Source organism: Talpa occidentalis, unplaced genomic scaffold, assembly GCF_014898055.3.
Source record: "Talpa occidentalis isolate TD23 unplaced genomic scaffold, MPIMG_talOcc4v2.1 talOcc4.3, whole genome shotgun sequence".
Lineage (NCBI taxonomy): Eukaryota > Metazoa > Chordata > Mammalia > Eulipotyphla > Talpidae > Talpa > Talpa occidentalis.
This window is the reverse complement of record NW_023603184.1, coordinates 102,143,267-102,165,132: the sequence shown is the minus strand read 5'-3', so window position 1 is coordinate 102,165,132 and position 21,866 is coordinate 102,143,267. Positions and strand designations below refer to the sequence as shown.

The window sequence follows — 21,866 nt, the reverse complement described above, 5'->3', positions numbered from 1 at the left end:
ATAAAATGAGAGCAAGACCCTAAAGAGTCCTAAACAGTACAGTAAGGAATTTGGTCTTTCCAATTTGATATCTGAGACCCACTGGGAATCTGCAGGCAGCAAAATAGCATGATGAGAGTTGTATTGTAATAAAGCATTAAAACTAATATTGTAGCATTTATCTACTCATTCAACACATATTTATTCCTAAACATAGGAAGTGCTAGGTGTTAGGAAGGTAGACAATAAGCCAGTAAAGGGGGTATGCATTAATATAAGTGTTGCAGAGTTTAACATAGGATGAAAATACTGAAAAGAAAGTATCCTAACAACTTAAAAATATTTATCATACTTTAACCATTGAGTCAAAATAGGGGCCTTGAACTCACTCCATAGCTTGAAGTCTGTGAGATAAGACTATCGTCTCATGTAGAATATTGGGTCATATTTGGGGAAAAGGTGGTGAATCTCATCAATGAAATTTGAATTTTCAGTGATAAAAATATGCCATATAACGGGCCTCTCTGGTGGCGCAGTGGTTGAGTGCTGAGTTGCAAAGCTGCCCGCAGTCTCTGCAGCACCGGTTCGATCCCAGGCCTCTCCCCGGCCACCAGAGGAGGGTCTCACATGGCGCGCAGACCTCTCCTGCCGCCGGCTGCTCCCCTCAGCAGTGTACTTCGGTCCTTCTGCCTGCTCTGCTCCCTGCTCTGGCTCTGGTGAATTCTCTCACCCTCCCGCGCTTCTGACTATACCCAGTGCTTGTATAAATAAATAAATAAATAAATCTTTAAAAAAAAATGCCATATTGATAACTCTTCAAGTTGGAGTTTCCACAGAACTTTTCTGGTTCTGGACATGTTTGAAGTTTTCCAACACTTGAAAAATGACTGGGAATCATTTTTAGAGTCATAAAGTAGGTCTGAAATCACTTGATATTTTCTGCTGTTATTTAATTTTTTTATTTTCCATTTCAGAATGTTTGGAGCATAGAAATGGTATCATATCATGCTGCTATGTTCTTTCTCTTACCCGTTGACAAGTGACCAAAACTTGTTCTCCTGTAAGATCTTGTGAGCAGGTGTCCAGTAGCCATTTGACATTCAGTGTATATTATGAAACAATCATGGTACCCAACGAACAATGGAAGATGCTGAAAGTGTAAAATGAATAGTGCTTAGTTCTTGACTTGAGCAAGCTTACATTTTGATGGGGAAATGGTCATAGAATTTATAATAAATAAATTCCCATAATAAGGAAGGCACAAAGTTTATAGACACCTGTAGAAGGAACTGGTCCTTTATGCCTTGGGATGGTGTTGAAGAAAGGCTTCTTAATGAAGGGATTTTGTACAATGTATTGAAAGAATAGAAATGTGATTTCCGACAGCATGAGCAGAGATAGGCAGGAATGGCAGAGGCTGGCATGCTTGAAAGAGAACACACTTAATCTTACTGCTCTGGAGGTGTCTGTCTAGTAGGAAAATTCCTGTGTATTTCAAATAATTACTGTCTTATTAATAGAAAATTTCAATTCAGTACCATAGACACTTAGTTCAATTGAATGAAAACCTAGCAAAATAAATGAGTAACTGAAAGTATTCTATAATTTGAGCACTTTCTACTGCTTACCACTCCTCCAGAGTATGCAGAAGGCCCAAAAGAAAACTAGGAAAAACCCCTAAAGGATTTCTTTTTGGTCTTATTGGAGAGGTGGGAGTTACATGGCATAGAATAATTGCAGAAAATGACTAGAGAATTCCTGAGGAAGGTAAAAAAAAAAAGTTTCAAAGAGATTTAGAAAAAAATGGGCCAAGGTTTTGTTCTTAGCTCATTTTGTTGGTAATAGCAACCAACACCAAGGGCTCCACTACGTATTAGGCCCTGCATGAAGCATCCACACAGACGCCCTCTTTTAAGCTCGTAGTCGTGAATAGAAAAATCTAGCTCCCAATGTCTTGTATAATGGATCATATTCTTCCGTGTTTTAACTATAGATATTGGGAATGTCATTCCCCAAGTTTGCCTTAACTTAGTGGGTGTTTGCTTATATGTGTGTGCCTGGGGTCGGGGAGCTGGGAGGTTAGGTGGGTTTATTGGGGCCGGGAGGGGGTGGAGACTGACTCAAGGGAGTCTTGTTGCCTGATTATGATGAAACTTTGTGTGAGTAGATGAACTGGGTCAGTGTGATTCCTTGTCTGGTACACTGATTTGCAAACACTAGAAGAATCGGAAAAGAAGAGAGTAAATGCGTGAAGAGCAGAAGGGAATAACATTAGTAGCTAATCACTAGTGAGATGCCCCCATGGCACAATTCAACTATTCACTCTTTTTTTTCTAGATTTAGTTATCTGAGTTTTCCAAGATTTCTCTACACAGGTATCTTTTCATAACTGATAAGAATTTTAGATTCTGGGGGCCTCTCTGGTGGCACAAGGAGTTAAGTGTAGCACTATGAAGCTATCCACAGCCAACTACCGCACAAGTTCAATCCCCGGCAAGGGGGGTGACCCACATGGTGCAGCAGACCTCTCCTTTCCCCCACTGCTTCCCTTAGTGTATTTCAGTAGATTTGCCTGTTCTGCTCCCCACTCTGTCTCTGGTGAATCCTCTCAACATTCCCCTTTCTGGCCTGCACCACAGTTCTTGTATGCATAAATAAATCAATCTTTAAAAAGAAAAGAATTTTAGATTCCTAGGATTGAAATGAGCAAAGATGTTTTTCTAACTACTATCATCTTTGGTTTCAGCTTTCTTTTGGGTAAATGCTATCAAAATTGGAATCCTCCCTTCTCCCCTCTCCTTCCTTTCTTCCTGAAGGGGCATAATTCTCAGGAAGAGAGGAACGGATGCATACTTGGAGACTTGGCATCTGGAGAGAGCTCTAGCCTATGCAATGTTCACCCTTCCCCAGTGGCCTACATGGTTCTGGGCGATCTTCCTACTGCATCTGGGTGTAGATCCAACCCCAACATCTCTGAGGCTGGTCCTATGCTATTCTTCTTCCTCTTTCAATGGTCTAAGTAGTCACCTACACTTTTTCTTGGAGAGTGTGAGACTCTTATATTCCCTGAACTGTGCAGGGATACACAGGATTATGACCCCTAATCTAGTCATAGAAAATCTAGAATTGGCCAGGACCCCCAGTCATTACAGCCCACCAAGGAACAGTGTCTGCTACAGGACAGCACTTGTTTACAAAGCTTGCATTCTCCCCAGCTACAGCCCTGGGAACAAGGCACAGCCCCTTCTGTCCATCAGTGCTCCCAATGTTAGATTTCAGTGAAGAATCTGCACTCTGCCACACATGATTTAGCCCAGGATGAATAAAACTCAAGTTCTGGATGATTTCTCCTAGAATCATCTTTCCCATCTCCTGCTCGAAATTCACTTTTGAGAGACCAGTAACCTGCTGTGGTATGTTCGTGCAGACTTACTCTCTGGGGGTTGTTACATCATGCTCTCAGGTACTGAGCCCTTTCACAGAATGTAACCAGTCTCCTCTCTCTCAATTGGTTGGCTTCTGCATTAGAAAACTTACTCCCAAGACTCATTTTGTTTCTGTTTTTAGTTTTAAGAATCCGAATTGGAACTCAAAGCTGAACAATGGTTTCTTTGTTCTTGCCTTCATACACTTGGTTCCTAAAGACAATGAACATGGAAAATTACCTGATGGGTGAAAGGGAAAGAGAATGTAAAGATCACAAGAAAACGTGAGGAAAAACTTTTATCAGTTTTATAAATGGCATTACCTATATTATAATACTCGAGTATCTTTTTTTCCACTTTATTTTTTTCCTTTACTAAGTTACATTGGTTTGCAGTACTGTATATGATTTAGGGGGGTTCATACCTTGTCTGATATAGGTTATCACCCCACACCCCCTATCCAAGCACCTGTTGTCCTTTACAATAGACCATTATGCCCCTCCCTTCTCTGTTCTCTCCCAGCCCCAACCCCACTCTAACACTTGAGTATCTTGATGAAGCTTCTTGCCACCTGTGCAATACAACACCAAAATTTCCTTTAAAATGCTGCCATTTGGGACCCAGGGTAATTTATGGTATAGATCTCATGAGTTACAGCGTGAGACTTGCATGACATCATTCTGTCCATAGGAAACAATCTAATTCACAGTACAACCAATTCTTGAAATAGCTGCATTACTAGATTTTTCTGCATAGCCAATTTTTTCCATTTTACATGTAATTTTCAACTTTACATTTACATGTAAGATAAGTGAAATCCACTGATCACTTACCCACTTCATTTTTACCAGTATCTTTAACATCTATTTAAATATACTCTTTCTAAAATACCGGATGGTCTCACTCATAGCAGGAATCTAGAAAACTTAAATAAGGGACCAGGAAAACGAATAACTATAAGAAAGTGAAAATCAAAATCAACAAAAAACTACGAACCAGAGACACTTTTAGGGGGGCGGGGGTGGGAGGAGAGGGATTGGGGTCAGAATGGGGGGCTGCAATTGTATGGGGAATATAAAAATAAAATTTATTATTAAAAAAAAAATAAATATACTCTTTCTAGGGGTATGAGCAATCATATGTAGTAAAATAACTAAAATACTGGTTTGGAATTTTTCCTTCTTCCCCAGTCTCTTTTATTTGCTTTACGTGATAGCTTCATTGTATACCCTTTCAAAGATATATAAATTAAACTTACAATATTATTTTTATCACATTCATAATTGTTCAGTCATCACTACTGTCTAATTCCAGAACATTTTCATCACCCTGAAAAAACCAATACCCACTAGCAGTCACTGCCCAAGTCCTGACAACCACTTATCTCCTTTCTGGCCCTATGGATTTGCCTATTCTGGACATTTCATATAAATGGAATCATGCAACACTTTTAGTGTCTGGTTTCTTTTACTTAGCATCATGCTTTTTAAAATTATGTTTATTAAGATAATGTTGATTTCTAGTAATTAATTTTTTACAGTAGTTAATGTTTTAGGGGTATAGGTTCACACTTCAAGAGATGTGCATTAATCACACCACACCCACCACCAAAACTCCAATAACCCTCTACCATACTCCATTGTCTTTCCCAATCCTTGAGGAAGATACTAAGGAAGAGATAATGAGAAAAAGTCAGGACATGATAAAATGTTAGGGATTTTTAAAAGCCAATCTAGGCTAGGATTACAATTATGTAAAATGAAGCATGCAAATTCAGGACATAAAAAAGCCTCAAAAGTGGAAACCTGCTGACATTTTAGGTGGGGTGGGATGTGACTTTTTTAACCCTTTAAAAATTTTTGCTAATATTGTGTTAGTGTGTAGAAGGAACATTCTATAATAGATGAAGCGATTTTTAAAGATTAAGAAGAAATGGGAGAGAGAGTATAATATGGTATAAATAACCTTTAAGTGTTGGTAAATTCTAACTCATCGATTATCCTTTGCTGGGAAGAAATGGCAAGAAGTTTGTGATATTTTGAAATCATGTTAAAACAAAGCAATGACATCTCTCATAGGTAGGCTTTGGATAATTCATTTCGTTAAATGGGCATGCAGCAAGGAGACAGCTTTCCTCAAACAGAACAATTTAGATATCTAATTTGAGGTTAGATCTCTTTTTGCAGAGGCTGTTTTTTTTGTCTGGTGAATGCAGTAAAGAGAGCCTCCCCTACTTGTCCTCTCTCTGGATTATTTGCTTACTCTGGGAAATGGAAGGACAGCATGGCATGTGAACCAGGAGTTGTTATTCTTTGCCTGCATATCATGTTGGCTTTTTGTTAAAAAAAAAAATCACAAGAATATATAAAAGTTTTTGATGAATAGAACCCTTTATTTTTAGGAGAAAATGGATAGAACAGTTTGGGGCTTTAGGGCTGCCTGTTGCTCTGGTGTGAGCACCTCCCACTGCCTTGACTTTTGATTCTGCCACGTACTTAGTGCCAAGATTTACATGGCCGCTGTGGGGAACAACTGGATTTAGCATATTTAAGAATAACTGCTCTTCCCCTGGGGAGAGACAAAAAGGATAAGTGCACAAGGCACAGAGACAATATTATCGGGAGTTATATTCCTGTTCGGCTCTTTTATTCGCTCTGAATCCTGGATTCTGTTGCAAATAATGAAAGCAAGAAGCCAGTTGGCTTGGAGCCAAAACCTGGGATTAGCAGAAGAGCATTGTATTTGGGGTTAAAAATATGTTTGTCAGTGATAATTCTATACATTACACATATGGCCATTTGATTAATTTTTTTTTTATAAATTGAAGTGTTGCCAAGAATGTGCACATTGATAACTATTTGAATTAGGCAGGGAGAGTTGAGTTTCTTCCATAGAGCTGAGGACCCAGATGGTGTTTGTGCCATGCTTGCTCAGTTCTCACTGTGTTGTGAGTTTGGATGGGGTTGTAATTATTCTCTTAATCACCTGCATCTTTTTCTCTCCTTTAGTTTTAAATTGTGAGGTAGTTTGAACTCTAACCCTCTAAAATAAAATGATGCAGTTTTCCCCTTTTACTCATCAAATATTCCCTTTTGATAAAATACACTTAGTTGGTTGAAAGAATTCATCTTGAATTCAAGCAAGTGTGGGATGGAATCCTACCCTTCCTGCACATTACCTATCCTTGTGATCCTAGGGAAATAATTTTTCTTCATTTCAATTTCCTCATTGATAAAATGAAGGATAATAGTACATATTTCATGGGTCTTGTAAAGATGAATGAACCAATATATAAAGAGTTTTTGTCTTCTGTTTTACTCTCCTGTTATCTGGTGAGGAACAGTCATTTAAAAAAATTAATACACTTGAATTTCTGTTGCCAGTTAACTGTTAAGAAATTCTGTTACCTCAAAGTTAGAAAGATAGTCTACATATTCTTCTAAAGTTTTCAAGAGTTTGCTTTAAGTCTCTTTTCCATCTAGAATTGGATTTTGTATATAATGTAAGAGTTCACTTAACTTTTTCTCTCATATAGCTCATCGATTAATATTTATTAAATAGTCTGTCCCCCTCCTCTTCATATGGGATCCCCATGGATAAGTTCTCAGTATATCCATTTGTTCATGGGTCTTCTGGACTGCTTTGGTCCATTGATATATCTCTGAATTAATAACATGTTTTAATTATTAAGGACTTTATAACAAATATTAACATGTGGCAGTAGCTTAATTGCTTCCATTTGTTCTCTAGCATGGCTCTTCCTGGATCTTTGCTCTTCCATGACATTCTATTCATGGGACTTAGCAAGGACCAATTTGTCAAGTCCTTTGAATAAAATGTCGTTAAATCTATAGCTCATTTTAAGGGAACATTATTTGTATCATTTTGACTTTGAAATAATTTTATTTTAAAATTTTATCGAGTACTTAAATTTTCTTTAATTTTCTTTGCTGAATAAAATATTAGGATTCTGTGAGGTTTTAGGATGTGCAAGGACCTCCACATCTTTTGTTAGGTCTACTCTAAGGTACCTTTTATTTTTTTGTTGCCATTATAATTAGTATCTTTGTTTTAATTTGTTTTCTGTGTTTACTGCTAAAATGTAGACTTGCAATTATATTTTGTTTGTAGTCTTATATGGGTCTGAAAGTTTCTTCTTCCAGTTTTTGACTGGTTTTAGCATCAATGTTGCATTAGCCTCAGATTGTGAGTGGGACACTATTCCTTTTTTTTTTTTCCTGTTCTGCAAGATTTCATGTATGCTTGGAAATGTCTCTTGACTGGCTGTCTTAACTTTAGAAGTAGGCAAGTCTAGTGTTTTCTTTGTGCAGATAATTATAACCATTAACTAAATTTCTCCTATGGTAATAGCAGAGCTCTCTATCTGGTGTGCCATGTAAGCAAACTAATCATTTCTGAATGAACTTCAGAGATTGTAAACTCTCAGACCTGAAGACGTCAAGACAGATGGAGTTGAGACATGGATCTGGGGCTACAGGAACCCCTCTTTGAATTGCCTCTTGTCATTAGTATCCTTGTTCCTTTATCCCACGGGATCTATAAAGTTTTTTGGTTTCTCCATAAAGATACTGAGTATGTTTTGTTAGATTTATCCCACGATGCCTTATTATTTATAGTCATTTTAATTGACATCTCCTCTAATTATGTTTTCTAAATACTTATTACTAAAGTATGGATTTATAATTATGTATCTAAGGTATAGAGTTATAAACTTACTAAACTATCAATTCCAGTAATTATTCTATGTAATAAATATCTATTGTTAGTATGTGGCATGATGTGAAGAAAGTTGGCAAGTATTGCCTTTGAGAAAGTCTACCCTTTGTTTCTTCATCTATAAAATGGGACTAAAAAAGTACTATTTCATAAGATTGTTATGAAAATTAAGTGAGTTAATCTAAGTTAGGCAATAGAACAGTACCTTATACATAGTAAGTGTTTGATTATTGTTAACTGTCACCCTTATTCTCACATCCTTTCCTTTATGTAAGAACTTGTCTTCCTCTCCTGCAGGCTCAATCTGATACTCTAGCCCATCAGCAGTGGAACTTAAAAAAAAATCTTTTTGTAGGTCTTATACCCACTTTTAGATTCTAAGGGACATTTTGGATCCTTATCCAAGTAAAATCCAAGAACACATAATTTTGCATATAATTTTAGGAGAGCAAGTTCCCCTTATAGATCTGCATGTATCTTCCCCTGCCCCCAAAAAGATTTATGGAACCAGGTTAAGAATCTTGCTTTCTAGGAGGTGGGGAGTAAAGGAGGGGGCCCAATGGCCTCTGGTGGAGGATTATGGATACTTTGGTGATGGGCATGGTATGGCAACATACATCTGAATAGGTGTGAACCTACACCCCTAAATTATATACAGTGTTATAAGCAAACATGATCTCAATTAAAAAAAAAAAAGGTAACAATCTGGAAAAACAAAAAATTCTGCTGTAGAATGATCTTTCCAGTTTTCTAAAGGGGGCGGGGTCTAACCAGTCCTGGGGGAATGCCCTGGCAATTTGGGATTAATTAACTTCACACTTGGTCTGGCAATGACCTGGTACCCTGGTGTGATACTTGGGATTCAGTCCTGCTCCTTTGACCTGCAGCCCAGCCTTGGTAACCAGGGTCAGCCAGGTCCCACTTTCCTGTTCTTGAGCCTGTGCTTGCCAGGCTCTCAGATCCCCGAACACAGCCGAGGCAGGAGCCCTGTACTTTACTATTAGTCCCTCTAGCGCAAGTTTCTCAGCATTGATACCAACGACATCTTATGCTGGATATTTTTTAACGTGTGTCTGTGCGTAGCGGCTGCTCTGTGCATCACAGCACGTTTGGCAGCATTCTTCGCCTTTCCTCCTGGGAGGCCAGTAACATCCCCCGATTATAACAACTAAACATGCCTCCAGACACTGCTGCCCGTCCCCTGGAGAAACAAACTTGCCTCCATTTGAGAATCGTTTCTAGGAGCTGAGGTCCTTTCCTTAAACATCTGTCTGATTCCTGGAGTCCTGCTATCTGTTGATGGACTGTCCTAATCTCAGCTATAAGCCTAGTGCTCCAAACAGAGCATGTTTCTGAATTTCCAATGCCATGATCTGCCTATCTAAAGAGGCCACTGAAATTCTTGCAGCTTCTTTCTGGCACCAATAGCTGGCCTGGACTACCAATTGTTCTGTTGTGAGACACCGTTATCTCTGGCGAGAGTGAATAATTCTCCACCCCCCACAACTCTTCCCTGCAGAGACGAAGTGGGGCTGATTTCAGTCTTTGGATACAGTTGAAATCCAGTTAGTTTTTCCAAGAGTAGCAGCGTCATGAGATATGACAGTGACAATTTGTTTGTTTTCCTTGGAAAGTAATCTTCCCAGTGGTTTTATGTGAGAGAGCCTGTCCTTTTCCTATGTTAGTGGAGATAGAATTTTCTGAAGGTGATAAATTGCCCCATTCTACTGCAACAAGTCAGTCGGGAATGAGCAGTAGAGCCACAGAATTGCAGCCTTAATAGATGCCAGCCGTACAAAGGTGGTGAGCTTAATAACAGAGGCTTAGAGAAAGCGAGAGAGATTGATTGACTGAAAGCTTAGAGCAGAGGGAAAGAACATTGTGTAATGCTTTTCATAGAGAACATATCTAAGAACCACAGGAGAGAGAGAGAGAAAGCGAGTACAAAAAGAAAGTACAGGACAAATTGTACCTGCAGTATCCTAAAGCTGGCCTAGTTAATTGCTGTGGGGTAGGAGGTGCTGGGAGGACCCAGAGCCTGGAAGGTACTCCTGAGACTGACCCAGATATTGGCATTGGGAAGAAATCCATTCAGACGGGTAAGAAATGGTACCCAATGGTTTTAGGAGGTTAAAATTACTTCTCTCATGTCAGGTGAAAGTTTGGTGGCTTTCCTCGTAAAGCAGTCCAGGGGCCAGGTATCCCCCCCACCCCAGTTCTATCACCTGTTGGGTGTATCTTCATATGCATGACCAAGATGACTCATCTGCACATGTTCCTGCTAGCAGGAAGGCAGAAAGAAGGAAAGAGCAGCCCTTCCTCTTAAAAGCATCACCTGGAAATTGCATAGATTATTTTGGCTCACATTTCACTGACCAGAACTTAGTCAAATGGCCACACCCTCTGGTCACACCTATATATAAAGGAAGCTAGAGATTCTGGGTGTCACCTGCCCAGATAAAAGTCAGGGGTTTTCTCTGATAAATGTCTCTACCCCCATGCACTGTCAATTTCCCAAATGCCTCAAGAACCCCTTGGCAGACCCAACCTTGGAAGGCAGAAGATGGGAAGAAAAGGACTGAGCAAAGATGTAATTCTCTTTAACAAAAGGGGATATAAACATTTAAATCTGTTACTCCTAAAAGAAAGGCAGACTTTTAGTATAATGCCATGAGGCTGATGAAGATACCTGATCTTGTGAAATTCCAGGGATTACCTAGGCAATACCATGGGCTCTGGGACAGTGCGAGGCATATAACCACTGACCTGATATGTCCCACACACCTAATGTTCTGAGGAATCATCCCTTCCAATAGAATGAAATTTAATTTTTATGGTGCAGCATATTTCTGGGGCTGAAAGAATTTGAAACGTAGAGGGAAATGTATCTTTGGCCATAATGGAAAAGATGCTTCATTATAGTTGGAGTCTGTGGATTATGTTGATGTGGTCTCTTGACTAGAAGATCTCAGCAGTCTATTCTTTAATTTAATCAAGAGGACCAGAGGCCTATAGTTACTGGAAAAAGCAGTGAGGACAGTAATGGAAATTAGGAAAGAACTACTTATATAGAAGATACGTTGATATACAGTATATAATTTTACAAACATTTAAATACTTTTAAAGAACAGTTTTAGATTTATAGAAACCAAAAATAGTACAGAGTTCCCATGTATATTATATTTTTTATTTTTTTTCAGTGATAAAGGAATTTATTACTCACAGTACAGCCAGAACCACAAGTATCTGTGTATTTGTATCTTATGGGTTTAAATGAAAGCTTTTTTATTCTGAACATTTTAAAATGGAAATTGAGAACAAAAAAATGGTCAGTAGTAGAAAACCAAAGAAGGCACCCTTCTCTCTGTTTTGTCATTCTCTGAATGTGAAATTTTTAGCAAATCACTTAACAGTTTTGAACCTCAGTTTTGTCACTCATAAAAAAGAGATAAAATGAATGTTATTCTCAGTTGCTATAGTGATAGCATAATAAAGTGCATGTGAAATGTCTGTATATGGACCTGTTGTAAAGTCTGAAACACTGGTCATATCAGGGTTGTAGTAAATATTCTGTAGTACCCTATAGTATTTTGACGGATTGAACATAGTGTGTGAACTGATATGCAGGGGTTAATGTATTTAATTAGCTTGTCTTAGTGTGGGCTGAGACTTACTAAAGAAGAATTGCTAAATTGATGTTGGAAAAAAACTCAAAATCATTAAACAATTAAATTTCCACTTGTAAAAGCAATTGGAATAATTTCACTATGAAAAAATAAAGCTTTAGGGCCTCCCCGGTGGCGCAGCGGTTGACCGCTGGGTTGCAAAGCTGCCCGCAGCCTTTGCGGCGCCGGTTCGATCCCCGGCTGCTCCCTGGCCACCGGAGGAGGGTCCCACATGGCGCGCAGACCTCTCCTGCCGCCCGCTGCTCCCCTCAGCAGTGTGCTTCGGTCCCTCTGCCTGCTCTGCTCCCCGCTCTGGCTCTGGTGAATTCTCTCACCCTCCCACGCTTCTGACTGTACCCAGTGCTTGTATCAATCAATCAATAAATAAATCTTTAAAAAAAAAAATAAAGCTTTAGATGAATTAATAATGTTTCCTCAAATAAAGCATATTTAATATGACTGATGAAGAATGTGAAGTGTCTAGAATTTACTATGCCTACTCCCTAGGAAAAGAAACAGAAAAATGGCACAATATTTATATTTGTGAGTAGGATTTATGAACTAGAGAAATGAGGATTTTCTTAACTTGCTGAGGTATTTTGGGATGCTTATAATAGATTATTAACAATTATTGTCTCTGGGTAATGGGATTTAGGGGCAGTTTTTATTTTCTGATTTTTTAACTTGTCCAATTTTCCTTCAGTGAATGTGCATTGTTTTTGTAATATAATTTGTTGCAATGCCAAATGTTGTCAATATTCAAAGTAAATGGTAGGTTGCATTACCTTGTTAGAACAAAAACCAACAAGTATGATTTAGTTTTCTTGGCTCAAAAGAGTCATCTTTCCTGAAAATCACCACCAACTGCTAAACACTTTGGATTTCCAAAATATGTCACCCATTAAAGTGGAAAGATTCCTACAATTAATGGATGAAAGTGTCTTTCTGCTTTGTTCACATTTGGAATTCGTGGTATATCATCATCTTTGGCTATAAAACCTTAAATTTTCTCTTTTACATAATTGCTAATATTGAAAGAAAAGCCACCATTGTCACTTGGAAATTTAGAGCATTAAAAATAAAGAACAAAATGTTTTTTTTTTTTTTTTTTAAAAGCAAGGGCCAAATAAACTGCCTTGAGTAAACACATTGAAAGTAGATATTCATCTCAGTGCTGCCGCTTTATTTGTGGAAGTCATTGTGTCTTACACAATTGGGAAACCCCAAGGATGAGACACAGGGACCCTCTGTTTAATGGGGAGGGAATCTTGATTCTTGTTACTCAAGTGTGATCCCCTCACCAGCAGCTTCAGGATAACCTGGGAGTCTGTTAGACACAGGTCTCAGCCCTGGGCCCATACCTACATTTGGATAGGCTCTCCATTGACAGGTGATTCATACATATCCAGTTTTCAGAACCACTAACCTGGTGAATATCTGGCTAACTTTGAGTTGCCATACCTGACAGTATTGGTTAAAAAATGCAGCTGTTCTTGAGGCACTTCTGGAATGCGAAGAGAGGTGTTGCTCTAGGCACTTCCATAAAGCTCATCATCTGTTGATTCATCTAAAGTCCCTCCCAAACTGGTGAGGAGTAAATATTAAAGGGAGGGTAACTATTCAAAGAAATTATCTGAGCTTATTTTTCTTTATAATAATAGAATCATTGAAAATTTAACTTAAACAGAGGTTAAAGAAATTATGGTGCATCTAACAGCTGAAATTAGCCACTAAAAACTGTGCCACAGAAGAAAGTTGATTGGAACAGGAAAATGTCCACACTGTATTCCTGAGTGAACAAAGTTGGTTATAAAATGGGACCCAATTCCATTTTAATTTTTAATATCTACACATATACACACACACAAAGTTTCAAAGACATAACCCAATGTGTTAACAGATTAACACAATGCTTACAGATTTAGAATGATATTCATTTTGTTCTTCACATTTTTTGCAGTAAGAATATGTTTCTTTTGTACAAAGAGAAAAAGAAAAATGTAATAGCAAAGAAGATATCAAGATACAGCCCTGTATTTCTGACTATAAATAGTAGAAATATTTTTCAAAAGGAAACTTGTTTTTACACTTACTCAACTATAGCCAGTATTCAACGAAGACAGCGACTTAATTTTGTACTCGGGCAGTGATTCCCAGTCCTGGCTGCTTGTTATCATCACCTTGGTGACTTCAACCAACCAGCCATACATACAAATAGCCAACCACACAAAAACAATGGACTGAAATTCATCCCCAAAACCTTGGGCTTTGAGAATTTTTAAAAGCTTTCCAGAGTAGAGAAACATAGCTCAGTTTGAATAGAAGGATAGTCACAGTTCATTTCTGAAAACCATTGCTACACTATCTGTTTTAGTTTTGTATCCCTGTGTTTCTGTGTTTTGGGTTGTTTAATAAAGTAGTTTTTAAAGTTCTCTCACCACGATTTTATTTTTAAAAATTTGCCCATTTGACCCCACAGTAACTCAGGAAGTCACTAGGATGGGTATTGTTAAGTTCATGATCCAAATGAGACATCTCAGATCCTCCAGTTTATTAGGGAAAAGGTTCAAATCCATGTTCTTGCCGTTCAGAAAACCAAAGCCAGTGCTCTGCCTGTCACCACATTGTCAGTAGGGTTGCACAATTACGTTCAGTTTGGAGAAGGCATTTCTCTAGTCGCAGTTCTTTTTCTTTATACAGCTCAGTCATTCCTAGAGTGTTTTCATCTAAGGGATGTGAGAGAACCTCCCTTTACATTGAAAATTAGGAAGCGTGACTCAGAAATTTCTGAGGACTACTCTAATCTTTTGGGGAGTTCAGGGTGCTCAAGGATTCAGGGCTTCTGGACATAGGCACTATTAAAATAAGCAAACTAGACTTGAGCTGACACTTCCTAGCTGAATCTGGATTTTTGCAATAATGCCCTACAAGAAAAGATCATTGGAATCAGCTGTAATTACCTACTGTCAAACGATTCTGCCCTTTATAAAATGCTAATTGTTTTGGAAGACTTTCACTGAAAATTGTAGATGTTGACTTCCATTAGATATTCACAATATAAATGTATGTCTTATTATTTAGAATTATTCACATTCCTGGTGTGCAGACTTTGGGAAGTCCGCATGTTTTTAAAATAAAGTATTTCACCATCAAGGATACCAAAAAAAAAACCAAACACGAATATGAGATTACTTATTCCAGATATCAAATTATTGTTGTTTATTGGTTATGATTAAACCTTAATAATTTTTCATTGAACATGGTCACAATGTTTTTCTAAATCACAGCATCAAAAGAAACAACTAAATCTGACTAGGAAACCAGACCTACTCTGTTGGTGAGGTCAATGGCGGCCTGAGTTGCCCTTGGAGGCCGCGGGTTGGCAGCCGTGGAGTTGCTGCCACCTCGTGGATTTTCCCAGATAGCGCAGCCAGGGAGGCAGCCTCAGCCAGGAGGAGAGAGCAAGTGCTGGACAGCCCAGCTAGTCAGTCACACTTGGCTAATGCTTCAGCTGAGCTCACTTATTTCCTCGGAAGACCAAAGCCCGTGTGGTTTATTATGGGTTTGTGGTGTTTATTAATCCACAACACTATTGTTTTTGATAGACAACCTAAGATTAAGGCTAATAAAGGACTCTGGGAATGTGGACTCAATAATTTTGTTGGCTTGAGAACAAAGAAGAAGAAAGTCAATAAATAGTACCTGGATCCTCCAGTAATTACTTCGTCTTTTAAATTACTATTTTCTCTTATTCCAGCCCACAGTCTGTCATTTTGGAAAGTATGATATATTAATTTTTAGCTAAGCAATATCCATGGGGAGTAATCAGAGTTGGCACTGTACAGGTGTTTTTCCAGTGAAAAAGGTTACTATTGGAATATAAATGACATCAGAATACTGAATATTAACAAAGTGATTTTCAACGGCTTATTAACTATCAGGAAATACATATGCACCAAATCGTGCTGACATTTGAAAGGTCATGCGTAATCCAAGAAAGAAGTTCCCCACCTTTGAGGTGTTATGCAACCTTCCTTCTTTTTCCCTTTAAAACATTATTTTTAATTTAATTATTATAATATAATTAAGTCCTACCCAATGGTATCAAAATATGATACTGGCCATCCCTGACCCCACCACTGAGCCTACGAAACACTGCTCCCCCACATTATGTCCCCTCCTTCCCATCACTACACTGGTTTCCATGCCCCTAAATTTGGTGTTTGTCATTCCTCTTGTTACTTTATATTCTTTTCAAGATATATGTATCCATAACCTACACTGAAAATCACTTTTCATGTCTTTAAAACTCTACATGGTTCTTTTCTGTGATGATTTATTTTCAGTGTGATGAGTGTGAGCTTCAGCCATTGCATTAGTTCCCGGTGGCTGCCATTGCAAGTCACCACAAACTTGGTGGCCTAAAACAACAAACATTTTATTCTTACTGTAATGGAGGCCAAAAGTCTGGAATGGGCAGGCGTAGGCACCCTGGGCTGAGTCAGCCCGTCTTGCGTGTTCAGGTCTTGTAACTGGCTCTTGGTGCACGGGCTTCTGCACGGACCTCAAAGCCCTGGGCAACTAGTGTGTCAAGGACGAATTTAGGAGACATAGACCGTTGGTTATGAGGCGGCCCAGTGTTTCTTGCAGCAATGCCGTGGCAATAAGCTAACGAATAGGGACAAAATTCAATAGGCCTGTTTTGGAACCACCCTTCCAAAAAAAACAAAAAACAAAAAACAAAAAAACCTAATGGCTTTCCTGATGAACAAATTAGACAGTTGTAGGAGCTCAGACTAGAAGTCACTAAACAAACCCAGCAGGCAGTTTAGTGTTATTGAGTCTGCGAAGAACCAAAGGTTTAATGTTACAATAAACCTAAAGAAAGCATTTAAAGCTCAGAATCCCTTATCATTGGTTTCTAATATTTATTTCTTCAACTTTTAGGCTTTGGGATGCCAGTTAATTAATGAATTATTCTTTTATTTAGGGATGTTATGAATACCACATGGGATTTAAATTTTGGATTTAACAAAAAATGGCTGGGAAATGGACAAACCTGGAATGTTGCTGAAAATATTTTGCCATGTAAATTTGTTTTTAGTGGTATTATTGGTCAAATATTAGCTTCATGGTTTTAATTTCATCAGGTTAAATATATCCTGATAAAGATAGATATGGAATTTCAGCAAGGCTATACTTTAAATATGCTGCCATCCTGAAGTTTTCCTCATTTTCTGAATCCTTTCTCTCTGAGTCATTGTGTATTTTCAATGATGAAAGGTTAAAAAGTTTTAAGAGATAGTATTATACTATCATTTTGTAGCAGATGATACATGCAATGTATAATACATTTCTCAGTGTTTTTTTTTTAAATACAAATGACCTTTTAAATACAAATGACTCTTTCAAATTATTTGTAGTTACAAAAAAGAGCCTGAAATTGAGAAGTCCTTAGGATTGTTCTCTCTTAGGGCTCCCAGGGAGAATCATCTCCTTCCCTCTTCTGTCTTCTGGTGGTGCTAGACATACCTTGGTTTATGGCCACATATCTCAGGTCTTTCTCCCATTCTCTGCTCTCTGTGTTTTATGACACTTGTCATTGGATTTAGTACTCACTATGTAATCCAAGATGATCTCCTCTTGAGAGTCTTACATCTGCAAAGACCCTCGATAGTATATCAGCGCAGGCATTTTGAGACTCACCTGGCCGTGGTTTAATGGTCTTGAAGCTCGGAGAGCTGAGACTTGTATTTATTTAAATAATGTGGCATTGGTGCTAATGCTTGGCTCATATATATGAAAATAAGCTAGTATTGAGAGATACAGGTGAAGGAAGGGAGTGCTGGTAGGGAAGCAGGCAATCTGGGTTTTGGAGTCAACCCTTGGTCGGCCCCCAAATACCATGGAACAGGGTGTGCTTTGCCCCCATTTTTCTTACAACTCACTTTACCTGATTTAAATGGCAGCAAGGTCAGTGAGGAGAAACCACTGACCCCTCCCTGGATTTGGGCTGAGAACACACAATGGGGTTTTTTAAACTTTATATTTTTTGACTACTAAAAGAAATAATCTTACAAAAAATTGGAAAATGGAAACAAAAATTGCTTTTAAGCTCACTACAGTTACAGTCATTTAAAACACTATAGCTCCTTTTGCTTATTGTATATAATCTTATAAGTTTTTTTTTTAAGATAAGTATTTTCATCTCCATTTTATAGTTGTAGAGATTGAAGCTCAAGGGATTGAATTACTGAAGTTCCCACTGTTAGCAAATGATAACACTGGGATCACAAACTAATTATAATTCATAATGTGTAAAATATGATAGATATTACAAGGTTTTATTTAGATATGTGGATATTTAGATATGTTTGCTAGGATGTTTCTAGTAGGCATTTGCTTACCAGCATCTGTTTATCTGTTGCCACAGAACAAATCATCTCTAAAATTTAGTGCCTTAAAATAACACGTGCATTTATTTTTTCATGAATTTGTTATTTGGACAAAGTTTGGTGAGGACAATTTGTCTTTGTTCCCTAAAACATCACCTGATGTGGCAGGAACTAGTGTCTGGGACTGTCTGAAAACTCGCTTTCTCACAGATTTCTGCTTGGTGCTTGCTGTCCTCTGAAACTTCAGATGGCACTGGGGCCAGAACACCTACCGTGGTTTTTCCATATGGCTGCTTGGCTTCCTCACACAAGGGTCGCTGGGCTCCAAAGGTAAATACCCCAAGAGAAAGGAAAACAAGGGATAAGCTGTTTGTCATTGTGTGGTCTTGTCTGAGAATGACACAGCAGCATGAGTTTGATCCCCTGCTAGGGAGCTAACCCACATGGCACAGAAGACCTCTCCTATCTCCCTCACTGCTCCCTTCAGCAGTGTATTTCAGTCAGTCTGCCTATTCTGCTCCCCACTCTGTCTCTGGTGACTCCTTTCACTCCCCATACCTCTGGCCTAAAGCCCATTCTTGTATGCATAAATAAATAAAAATAAATCTTAAAAAAAGAATTTAAAATTATACATAAAGTTGAAACACCCAAGTTGGAAGAAAACCATATACTATATTGTAAAATAATTAATTTAATTGATTACATCAAACTAATATTGATAATTAAATTAAATAATTTTTTTAAAAGATTTATTTATACAAGCACTGGGTACAGTCAGAAGCATGGGAGGGTGAGAGAATTCACCGGAGCCAGAGCGGGGGGCAGAGCAGGCAGAAGGACCGAAGTACACTGCTGAGGGGAGCAGCGGGTGGCAGGAGAGGTCTGCACGCCATGCGGGACCCTCCTCTGGTGGCCGGGGAGTAGCTGGGGAGCAAACCAGCACTGCAGAGGCTGCAGGCAACTTCGCAACCCAGCGCTCAACTACTGCACCACCGAGGAGGCCCTAAATATCAATTTTTATAAAGGAAATATGTCCCATTAGCCAACAAAATTCATTTCACTTGCAAAATAAATTAAACATTGTCAAAAATAAATGACTAATATCATATATGAAAATCCACTCAAAATAGATTGAAGGATGGACATAAGAACAGAAACATAAAGTACTTGAATAAAAATATAGGGGGCCCACTATAAGAACCAAAGATGTGTTTGAAATACAATCCGAGCATCAAGGAAAACAAAAGGCAACCTACAGAATGGGAAAATGTACTTGAATACCCTACATCTGACAGGGGATTAAACTCCAAACTTTACAGAGCATTTACAAATCCAAGAACAAAAAAACAAATTACCCAAATAATGGGCAAAAGACCTCAACACATACTTCTCAAAGAAAATATTCAGGTGGCCTGTAGACATATTAAAAAATGTTTAAGAACACTTATTATAAGAAATGCAAATTAACCACACTGATGCAAGCTCAACTCCGTACGTAAGACCAGTCCATGAAATGAAAATTCCAACACTCATGAAATGGTAAGCAGCAGGCAAGACTTAACTCACAACAGCTGGAGGTGCTAACCAGTGTAGGCCCAAAGAAGGCCCTCAAGCAGCCCGCCTAAACTGTCTGAAGGTGGGGCTTGACAGCAACAAATGCAAAAACAAAAGCACCTGGAGAGGGTTTGTGGTGCCAGGAAGGCACAGTGCAGGATCTCTATGATCCGAGCAGTCAGATAGAGGAGGGGTCCTGGAGCCCTCGGTGGCTTTTTCAGGCTTTTATTTTTTGAAGATTGTTTATGTATACGAGAGCTGGGGTACAGGCCAGATGTGTGGGGGATGAGAGGATTCACCAGAGACAGAATGGGGAACAACAGGCAGACTGACTGAAATACATTGCTGTGGGGAGCAGCAGCACAAGTCAGGAGAGGTCTGCTGCGCCAGGTGGATAGCTCCCTGGCAGGCCGGGGGGATCAAACTCATGCTGCAGAGGCTGCAGCAGCTTCATAGGCTGCGTCTTAACCCTGCTTTTTCCAGGTACATGGCAGGAAGGGGTGCCAGGGGTGGGAGTGGGGGCATGAGGCTGGCCTGCCTCCTGGCCCCCGCGAGTCTTCACTATTTCTGGGCTCTCTGGCGTTCTCTTGTGGTCTCTGCTTCCTTCTTCTGCTACTTTTGTTCTTATCATTCTCTTTCATTCTCCTGGTTCCTGGCACTCCCCGAACCCGCCCTTATAAGCGCAGTCTCAGCCCAGGTGCGCCCACTTATGCATGCCCACCCCCTACTCCAGGTGTCCGCCATTAGGCATGCATGGATCCATCATTAATGCTAATGGTGGGAGGGTGGAAAGGCCTGATAATTTTTCACATACCCCACAGGGTGTTTGCCACAGGGTGAACCCCACAGAGTGAACCCCCTCCCCCAGGGTGGGGCCCTCCCAATTTGCCCAGGGTGAGCCTATTCTACTTATTACACATGGTGTTCATATAGAACTCTATTGTGAGGGTAAATACTGTCGGCTGTGTCAGTAATAACCATGGTTATTACTCATGGCGACTTGTAGAACTCCATGATCTCAGTTAACATCAGCTCTATTGTAGTTACTACTCATGGTGCTCAGACTCAATTGTGAGCTCAATTAATGTGACCTCTGTTCTAGTTATTATTCATGTTCTAATGTAGAACTCCACTGGTGCACAATTAATTAGTCTGTTACAGTTATTACTCATGGTATTCACTTAAAACTCAGTGATCAAGTACTGTCAGCTCTGTTGTAGTTATTATACCTGGTGCTCATGTAGGACTCAATTCTGAGCTCACTGAGGTCAGCTCTGTTTTAGTTATTCCACAAGGTGTTCATGCAGAACTCAGTGATCTCAATGAAGGTCAGCTCTGCTCTAGCTGTTTCTCAGGATGCTCATGTAGAACTCAATGATCTCACTATCAGCTGTTACAGTTATTACTCCTTGTGCTCAGGTAGAATTCAATTGTGAGCTCAATGAATGTTCCGTCGGCTCTACTAATCAAGGTGTTCAGACTGTCCTTTATTACTAATCATGTTTGGTTATTTGCACTTATTTATCATAAATAAGCAGTTGTGAAGGTTTTTTGGCAACCCCACTGGGTTGCCTGTTTTTGCTGCAGAGACCAGTGACTCTAGCCCTTTCCCTTTCTAGAAGAGCCTTAGTTTTTGAAAATTTTCACGTGTATAACCTCATAATACATTAGAAACATTAATCTTTTGATATTGACTAAATCCCAGCTTTTTGTTGGCTTTTGTGAATTTATTTCCAATGATTTGGAAGCCGGACAGTAATTTTTATCTGTTTTTTAAAAATTTTATCCTTTTAAAGTAATTAAGTAAAAAAAATCTACCCAGAAGAAATGTAGGTGAGTGATGTGCGTCAAAAGTTCTTTTTTTCTCCAGACTCTGAACTAAAAGCACCAAGGTTACACAATGAATAATCCACACTTTCCTTATGACTTTATATTTTTATTGCTTATTAAATTCTTATATACATTATGATTTGATTCTGGGAGATCCTGTTCAAAATGTTAATCTATTATTCCACTTCTTCCTCTTTAATACCAGGTGGTGTTCAGATTGTTTCATTGCTCTCGTATATTTCAATATTTTTTTCACCAATGACTTTAAAAAAGAAACAAAT

General features: G+C 38.9%; 1 protein-coding gene and 1 long non-coding RNA gene across 5 annotated transcripts in view; one reads left to right on the top strand and one right to left on the bottom strand.

Moving 5' to 3' along the window:
- METTL8 (methyltransferase 8, methylcytidine) overlaps positions 1 to 21,866 on the top strand; it is a 213,352-nt gene that overhangs the window by 40,014 nt on the left and 151,472 nt on the right. The gene's annotated exons all lie outside the window — the stretch shown is intronic.
- On the bottom strand, positions 928 to 21,103 carry LOC119254778 (uncharacterized). The gene is made up of 3 exons (XR_005127351.2): positions 20,985 to 21,103; positions 3,413 to 3,617; positions 928 to 1,129 (listed from the first exon to the last, which is right to left on the bottom strand). It is a non-coding gene; the product is annotated as an uncharacterized LOC119254778 (long non-coding RNA).